Below are 10,051 nucleotides of genomic sequence, written 5' to 3'. Positions count from 1 at the left end.
GCATCCAGGAGTGGTCCGGCTTGGCCGTATCCGCCCACGGCCTACACACAGCACAGCTTGCATATATAGCTAGCTACAGGCTCCGCTCTTCGTGTTCATTCGTAAATTCCATGCCGTGATATCGATAATATTCAGTTACGGCCCGTTCGGCTCGCTAAAACTTAGCTGAAAAACATTATTCTGGCTAAATTGTTGTGAGAGAAAAACACTATTCCGACTGAAAAAACAAGCTGAATAGTGCCGATTTTGGGGTAAGCCGAATGGGGCCACTGTTCCAATCCATGTATCCATTTCATCCGACCGCAGTCCCAACCTGTCCACGAGAAAAAAAATGTACAGAGAGTTTTCCAGCTGTCCACGAGAAAAAAAAATGTACAGAGAGTTTTAATTTGTGTGTCTCTCGAAAAATATGGTACCCATATGTGCAATCGAAAAGTTTATTGTACTGTAACTTTTATATTACTAGCTTTAATTTTCTTTCTTTCTTCTGATTATGATCCCAGTTCCGTCAAATTCTACGGACGTGGAACGTTACCTCCCTCGCTGACACCGTTAGTTACCGACTGAAATGATAACTCTCTCTCTCGCACATGCCTAACTCTCTGGATTCCTCTCCTCCCCTAAACTCTAGGAGATCTTGAACATGCAAAAGGAAAGGTGACCTGATTGACTTCAAAAAAAAAATAAAGACACCCAAAAAAGAGTGGCTCACATCTAATATATCTTAAGGAAAACAAGACTAGTACAGAAGATGAACAATACGAAACCAAACAACCTCTAAAAAATAAGAGTACATCAAAGACCAAAACAGTTGTCTTTTTACTCCGATCATCCATTGCCCGCCGAAGCTTGAAGATCGCACTGAGATGACATCGAAGAAAAAGGAACACCTGCAAACACCATCGCCAAACAAAGCTCTGAAGACTGCAAAAGCCACCCGCGGCTGACAACAAGATCTAATACCCACTAAAAGAACATTGGCTGAAGGAACCCTCCAAATAACGCAGTGATGATGAGTGTCTTGATTCTAACTACTCAGAACCACGTGACGAGGAAGAATATAAGGTTGTAAAGGATAATGTCCCACATCAGAATCTTGAAACAATACATGACAAAGAGGATCCACCAATGTCAAGGTAGGAACCATTTATGCTAGCATGCATGAGTTTAAGTAGGCTTTAGTATATCGTTCTATCAAGCATGAGTTTAAATATAACATTAATTGAGAAGAGTGAACCAAGGAGATATGATTCAGGGCTCATTGTACTGCTAAGGAAGATGGTTGCTTCTGGAGGATCCATACATCTGCAGTCGGGGACAATAATGTTACAAATAAGGTGAACACTGGAAACGTACTGGAAAGTTTTGCTTATGATATTTACTTCCTCTTGCGTACATTAGTAATATTATTTATCTTGTTTTTAGTATCTTGGCAGGTGAAGATAAACCCCAGCGCCCATGACTGCAATAGTACAAGGAGGAGAGTGGCAACGTAAAGCAAGCTACCAAGTTTTGGGTGTGTGAGAAAATTAGGGATTGGCTTGTGGAAACTCCAAAGGCAAAGACCTAAGCAGATTCAGAAGAGGCTAAAAGATGACTACAAAGTAGAAGTTCACTACAAAAGGGTGTATGCAGGTAATAAGGAACTTGCAATGCAGCAGTTGTTTAGGACGAACTGGTTTGAGATTTTCAACAACTTGTATTGGCTCAAAGCACAGATAGAAACATCTTATCCTGGATTCCTGGTAGTTTGATTGCTATTAAGCATCATCCGTCGTGGAGGCTCGCCGGCTCGGTGGAGGCGGCTGCGGCTCACCAACTCGGTGGAGGCGGTCGCGGCGAGCGGACGGCCGCGGCGAGTTGGCAGCAGGGCGGAGGCGGGCGAGGCAGACTAGGCCCGGTGGGGAATACGGCGCGGAGGAGGCCGCAGGGGATGGGGCGCGGCGCTGCAGGGGACCGGCGGCAGCGAGGCGAAGTGGTATGGGCGGATGGGCACGGTGACGTACGGAGCAAACTACACAGTGAGCATCGGGGCGCACGGACGGAACGAGCGGATAGAGTCGCTGGGCGAGCAGCGCGTGTGGAAGTGAACGGAGGGAGGCATCCGTCCGTCCGAACGTTTTAATTATATCATTATCGGTTTTATATTCCTATATTCTAAACCGGTCCTAAATATTTTGCATTTTCCATGCACGTTAATTGTCCAGATGATCATCGCTTCTATTTGATCGGCGCTTCTATTTCTATCTACTATCCGAAAGAGCACGCAACAGCCGCCTGGTGCAATCACAAGTGGCCGCTTCGCTCTACCCTCGCTCCCAGAAAAGGAAAGGATCGGAGGGCCCCGCCCACATCGTGACTAGCTAGTTAGTCATAAAATATAAGTCATTTCCGTTTTTTGAGAAGTTAAATTTTTTTAACTTTAACTAGTTATATATAAAAAATATTAATATTTATAATATATAGCTGGTATCATTAAATAGATCGTTAAATATATTTTTATAATAAATTTATTTGAAGATATAAATATTACACGTATTTTTTATAAATATAATTAAAGTTCAGAACGGATCGAGTACCTGCTACCACTATGCAATGCGGCAGGAATCTGATCTTTATGCATGGCCCGCATGCATGATATGCATCTCCCACCGGACATGCACCGCACATCTGTGCTGCACATACATGTAAAGATCAGTTACCTTTAAAAAAAAATGAACTACTACTTTTCAATGGGAAATGATTCCTCATGCAAATATACAAGAGAGAAAGAATATATAAAAGTGGTTAGGATAATTTAGAAATAGTATATGATTCCTGATGTAAAATTATCTTCTATATTTTAGGAGTGAATTATTAGAAATTCTTGAATATGGTCTTCTTTATTCCTTCCAATACGTTTTTAGGAGTTATAAAACTACATGTTTCTTGGAAGAAAATACTAGGTACTTTTAGAGATACTCTTACGTTCAGATGCGATTACTCAATTAGACAAGGCGAAGCACACTACCTCTCCCACTTGCACGTTTTCTTCTCAGTGCCAATTGAGCTAACTATGACGAGCAACTGCATTGCACGTTCTTCTGATCTTAAAATGGACCTCCGTGATATTAACCGAGTACAAAGGCACACAGAGGTCGGAAAATGGTAGGCCTCTTTCTTGTCCTATAACGTGTACAATCAAGCAAGCGAATCAAAACTAGCAATGCTGCCAATGCATGAGCTTCATTGTAAAGAATAATTTATTGGCTATGTTCGTTTCTCTTGTAATCCGTCTTTTTCAGCTTGTTTTTTCAGCTGGAACAATGTTTTTCTCTCATAACAAATCAGCCGGAACATTGTTTCGGCTTGTTTTTTCAGCGAGGGGGACGAGATTCGTGTGACGCTGCACCCGCTGGCGAGTTGCCCGTGCCACTGCCGCACAACGAGGTCCATGCGCCGTCGTCGACCTCCGCGTCGGCATGCCCCCATTCGTCCAAGCAAAGCCCATGTTGCAAGAGTATGTTTCAAGTGTTTCGAATATTTCACCTGGATATTGCATTGTTTCATCTTGATGTTGCAAAAGTAGATCGGAATGTTGCACATGTCGCACTGGCTATACACGTATGTTTCAAATGTATGTTCCAAATATTTCATCTCGTTTTTCAGACATATGTTTGCAAGTGTTTTATCAGGATGTTGCATATGTTTTCACACATATGAAGTGTTTTCAGGTGTTTTTCGCAAGTGTTTCATATGCATGTTTCGAGTGTTTCGGCTGTTTTCGTATGTATGTTGCAAGTGTTTTATCTGGATGTTTCAAAAGTAGATCTGGTGTTGCAGCTAGTGTTTCAGATGCATGTTTCATGTGATTCATCCGCCTTCAGATGTATGTTGCAAGTGTTGCATCCAGATGTTTCAAAAATAGATTGGGTATTACATCTTTGTCTTCGCTTTTCTGCTGCCTCACCTTCACTTCGATGTCATCCAGATGTTTCAAAAATAGATTGGGTATTACATCTTTGTCTTCGCTTTTGCGCTGCCTCACCTTCACTTCGATGTCTCCTCCTCCTCCCGGCGCTGGCTAGGCATCGGCCGTCCCCTCCCCCTCTTTTGGATGCTGACGTATAGCCACCTGCTGCAGCTGCTGGCCGCGTGCATGCGCGTGAGAAGCGGAGGGGGCGCGAGCGGGGACTCCCCACATGTAGTCGGGTGGCGCGGGCCCTGCGTAGGCGGGCGCGGGATGCAGGTGCGTGGGGTAAGAGGGAGTACAGGCGCGGACATCCGTCCAGACGTCCGGGCACTAGTACTACCGATATAAAATAGAGAAATAAGATTAAAAATATAGGAATCAGGTAGAGCAAAAAGTGAAAGGCTACATGATTCCAAAATACAGGAACTAATGGAATAATTAGATTGTTTCGATCGAAGGAATCCATAACGAAGGAATGGAATGAAGTGACTAAAATTAGTTTTGGAGCAGTTGTCTTCGGCGTACACAAGGGAAGAGAAAATTAGGAGTGGAGGTTTTCATTCCTGCATAGCTTGTTTCCTTTGTTCCAAGCGCTCTGTTCTACTTTCTTTCCATTATTTTGATTTTTCTTCACTGCTCCTATGACAATCCTTTGTTCTAAACAAGCCCTAAACTGAAGGGGCTATCGAGCTGTTCGGCTGATGGTTTCTACGGCTCATAAGTCGACTGATGTTGTTTTATTGTGAGAGAAAAACACCATATACTTAAGCGAACAGGTTCCACCAGTGTGTGGATAGGGGTGAGGCTAGGGGTGTTTACTGACTTTTGCGACATAGGCGCACAGTTCAGAGCACGTTAATTGCCTAGGGATTGTCATAAGTGGGATGTTGTCCAGTCGGTTGTACAATAATCTTATTAGCTTTTTAGTTATAGAATAGGGATAGACATGCGTATATACTAGGTAAATGCTCGTGCGTTGCCACGGGAATACATAATACAACGATAACATATGTATGAGCGTGTGTTATACTGTTATCTAAAATAGATACCGCAATCATAATATTCCAATCAATATTACATAAGTCTTCACGAAAGATAGATAATTAAAATATAACTCTAAATTTGAATGCAAAACTAAAACATCAACTTCAACTGTCGCATCACTTCATGCCTACGATACGCGAAAGATAAGCTTGCACTTCTTTAGGAATCAAGTGCTACGGAAAGATAATCATAACAAGTTTGTATTTCACAATACATGTTTTAGAATCTATTCTACAATTAAGAATCTAATCTCTCAATAGTTCGACTAAGAGAACGTGCTTTGCATGAATACCAAGCTGCAGTTGGTCACTAATCAATGATGATCCAGAAGATTTTCTAGTTCAAGATGCAGCGTCTGACTTCTTGCAGTTGAGGCATGCAGATGACTTCTTGCAGATGGCTGATGTCTGACTTCTTGTGCGAAACTCCGGGTTATTACAATCACTGCATCAGACAAAAATAATTCAGGACCTACTGTGACTATAGCCAGGCAAATATAACACTTCCAGATGTATCTGTGTTCTTTTTCCTAAAGTTTTCGCAAACCTACCACCAGGCAATATTCATAATATAATTGAGTTACTATAGACAAATTTAATGAACATAGAAAAAAGTCTACTGGACTATGAGGAAATAAAATCTAGATACCGAGAGCTAAATTGCAGCATTTGTGTTCATGTCTATGTGGCTAGATGCTTTGTGACTGTCACATCGGATTGTTCAAAAAATAGATAAAGGTCATTCCCACATGCATTTTTTACTTTCAAAAAAAATTATTACTTTCAAAAATTCCCACATGCATTTTATGGTGCAGAGATAACTTTGTGACCATCTCTTGGTGTTGCATTGCTAATGAGACACAATCAACCAGTGTTATTAAATTGGTGACCATCAAAGCTAGAAAATAAACTAAAAAATGAATAGTGTGACACAAACTGTGATGGCCCATAGTCCCTCACCTTATATCTCAGTTTTCGCCCAAGTGAAATTCATTGATGTTGCTACGATGATCTCACGAGATGGTAATCGAGTGGCCATGAAATTGATCGATGTTGCTGTGATGACCTCACGAGATGGTAATTGAGCGGCTGCAAAATGACTTCTCCCTTTAATTGAAGACATATATACAAATTAGTTTTGTTCCACAATTACATGATCACAACAGATCTGATGGATAGATATTCTACACTGTATATTTGTTCCTTCAGGCTTGATCTGCAGTCATGCGCTCACACAGTATATTTCTTTAATTGATACCATTCACTGAATAAATGGAGATCAACAGATATGTGAATCAAAGATGGGTACAAGAAAAGTATCTGAAGAGCATTTGCTTCATCTATGAAGAGGAGCAAACCCCTATCAGATTTCTTCGCCCAGTCGAACAACTGATGGGTCTTGGTGACTTCTTGTGGTCCCAATGATGCAACATCTTCACCGGTCATTAGTACATAAATCTAATCGCTGTAAGTGATGACAATATTAGTGGGACTGTAGTATTTCGAAAGTTTTTATTAGTGCCGACTTAGGTATGGTCTATGTATGTAACAAACAGAATTGCGAGTTAGTACTCCATGCTGATCCTAGTGCTCGAATGTAGATCCTCCATGGTGGTGGTCCTCCTCCTCGAATGGAAACCTCCGTGCGGGAGCCCTAGACCTTTGAGGACTGGGAGAGAGTGACGGTCCGATGCGTCCTTGTCGTCATGTCGGTGTCGAGGCCCCGCTCCAGCAGCCCCGCTGGAGCCGCTCCTCCTCTGTAGATCTGAGCACCGGGGTCGGGATGGAGGGGCTGTGCGTGCCATCGTCCGCTGGGATGCAGTCCAAGATGAAGTTTGTGCTTATCTGTTCCAGCCGAATATATTCTCAACATGGCTCAACAAAAATAAAAATATCACTTGGTCTATAACTTGCATGTCAGTTTGACAATCAAGTTCGGCTGGCTTAATTTCAGATCACAGAGCACATAACTTCTAAATTCACGGCAAAGCAGAGCATTTGTAACCCCACCTCGTGCGGGGAGGTCGTATAGAGTGTGCAGCAGGGAGCACACCGTCGCCACTAACACCAAGGTACTGGGAGCACTGCCACTGCTACTGAAAACATGCAGTTTATCACTGGCACCGAAAGAGCGATAAACAATCTCATTAAGCAAGCAGATCAAAATATTGTCTAACTAAACTCAGAAAATTATGAAGCAGTGTCAAAATATTCTTTAACTACATTAAAAAATTATGATATTTTTACACGTGTCAGAAAACTATGATGGTTCAGGGAATGCTGAAAGTTGTAGCATTTTTACACCTTGCTATCTAAGTATGTATAACAATCAACTATTTTGTAAGTACGTTCTATACTGTTCAACTCATCAATCACACAGTATATTCAATTTTCATGGTCCTGCTTGCCAATAACAATCACAACTTGGGCACAATGAGTACCACAAGAGTTCAGGGAAAGTTGTATTATCTGAAGAAAGCTATTGAAGAACAACATGGCATCAATCAAAATATTCGAACCTAGATCCAACTATACTATCACACAGCTTGTATAATTCATATGAGATTACGACAATCCAACTGGCCGCATATGGCTGAATCAAAACAAAAGGAGTCAGGAGAATTTTTCCAAACACATTACCTACACTCGCATCTAAGCAAAAACGAACCAATAAGGAATTGTCTAGAAATTGCATAAGTAGACTGAACAACAAATTACGAGATGCCAGCAGCATCTAAGCAAGGACGAATCAAGGAACTGTCTAGGAATTGTATAAGTAGGTATATGTTTCAATCAAGCATATATACAGAAGGAGCGAGCGAGTCAGCACTTGCCTCCATCGTCACGGCACCAAGCTGCACCAGTCCTCCGTCGGCGCCGCTGCCGTTGGTCGTGGACTCCGTGCCATGTGATTCAACCACACGATGCCTCGCCAATATCAGCAGGCCTCCTCTGGATCCCTCTTCTCTCTCATATCTCATCCGGCTATCATGGCTGTGGACACCGGCTCGAGGATGGCCTCGACGTCGGAGGAGGCCGCGGTGGATCGCGGGCTTGTGGCTCGGGGCGGACGAGGCTGCGCCGGATCGCCGTGCGGGCCATTAGATATGTGGCTGCTTCACGGTCGTGGGTGCAGGGGTCGCAGGCGTCGCATCGCGTCCGGTAGTGGCACGGCGGCGGTGGCTTGGCGAGGTCGTCCGGCGGCGGTTCCTTGGAGCGAGATGAGCAACCCTAATTACTGGTGCTGGGCGTGAGAGAGGAGGGGTCGGCGAGGTGGATCGCGGTGCAGGGAAGGCTGGGGTTGACTTGCCGCCCGAGATCGATGGCGAGGTTTCCTGCGAAATGACTTCCCTAAAGCGTGCTGTCGGTCCCACGTGGCGGCGCCTTTCATCTGTGGAGCGATGGGCTTCGCACGATCTCTAGTAGAACGATGAGCTTTGGTGTCGTACCTATGGACGGAATAGTTATGAATGTTTTAGTTGTAGAGATAGCCAAGAAATAATCAAGCAACTCTCACTGTTATTCTCTCTAGCACAAGAATTTAATGATTTTGTTTTGCTACCAAGGAAAGTATATGCATAATTAGTTGATGTGAGAGAGGATAATTAAACAAATTATAAATTGAAAACAAACAAGCCTAGCAACTGTTGGAGATAGGAACAAATCAATAATAAAAGGCCTGATATTAAACTAGTCCATTACGCGAGCCCTCGCGCGCGCCGGCAAATCACCCGGTTAAGGCGGAGGTAAAAAAATATGTTTAATATTTGCATGGAAACAATATTAGGAGTTTAATGTAGATACGCCATGCACAAAAACTTAAAGATTGGAGCTCTTTTTATATCTAATATGGTACAACTATTCAGAATTCTAACCATGAAATGCTTGATGTGTTAGATCACATTTCCTAGGAAAAACAGAGAAGACAATGCAATAAACTATTTCAGGTCTTCACACTGCATGAGAAATATTCTAAAGCTTCAGTTTTCACACCGACCATCAACCATGAGTATTGATTTTTTTTTGTCTAGAGTCACATAGAGATTAAAAATTGGAAGAAGTGAGGAAATGCCATTTACCTTACCCGTGTATTTGTGCCTTCGTGGCCTACACCCATGAAATATGCATTTAAGCCATCAGTCATAAATTTAGTGGTAAGTTTACGTACAACAGCTGTTGGGAAAAACAATTTTGGAATAAAAATAGTCAAATTAGGCATCTGAACTCGCTTGAATATTATAAATCGACACAGAAGCAACTAATTAACTCTTTCCAGATCTGAACATCCTACCTTCCTATTTATACAGAATGTTTAATCTCTTGTTAGAATAAATATAACTGTTACATAACGCATAAGAGCATGCTACCTTCCTGCTAGAAACTTGAGGTATAAAAGGTACTCTATCTGTAGACAAATATATCAACGAGAAAACTATTCTATAAAGCAACTCAAACATCTAGATAAATGCTGATTTATAGTCTCAGCACAGACGTAAACAGAAAGACAACTTGAGGGGTAGTTGTACCTGTATCTCCGAAGCCAGAACATAGCAACATATACCATTTGAGTATCAATTCAAATTTGAGGTTCATCGAATTAAGACATGAATGTATCAAATCAAATGTTTAAGACTATGTGTGCTCTTAGGAGGCTTGCAGCCTACTTGGCGACTGACACTGTGCCACCCTGAGCTCACGACAACCGCAGCCGAAGTGTAGAAAGCAATATCCATGAAAACATACGAAGATGCCCTAGGAAAAAAGAGCATAAAACACAGACAGTGATAATCATGACTGCATATTCTCAAATGGTATAGCTGAGAAGAAGATATTTGGTGTCAAGCAACATTGGCACTGACATGTGAGGGAAAAAGTTGCAAAATAGCAATGGCATGTAAATATTTTCAGGTTTGACATATATGAATACCTCACTCGCAATGACAAAGAAAAAAACATTAAAGAGTGATAATCATGACCGCCTCTTGCAGGCCGTCCATGTTAGCAAAAATCACATCGTATATTTCAGATAAAGATATTTGTTTGCAGCATCATCAGC

This window comes from Miscanthus floridulus, chromosome 8, assembly GCF_019320115.1.
Source record: "Miscanthus floridulus cultivar M001 chromosome 8, ASM1932011v1, whole genome shotgun sequence".
NCBI classification, from domain to species: domain Eukaryota; kingdom Viridiplantae; phylum Streptophyta; class Magnoliopsida; order Poales; family Poaceae; genus Miscanthus; species Miscanthus floridulus.
The sequence above is the reverse complement of the archived record's forward strand: the minus strand, read 5'-3'. Positions refer to the sequence as shown.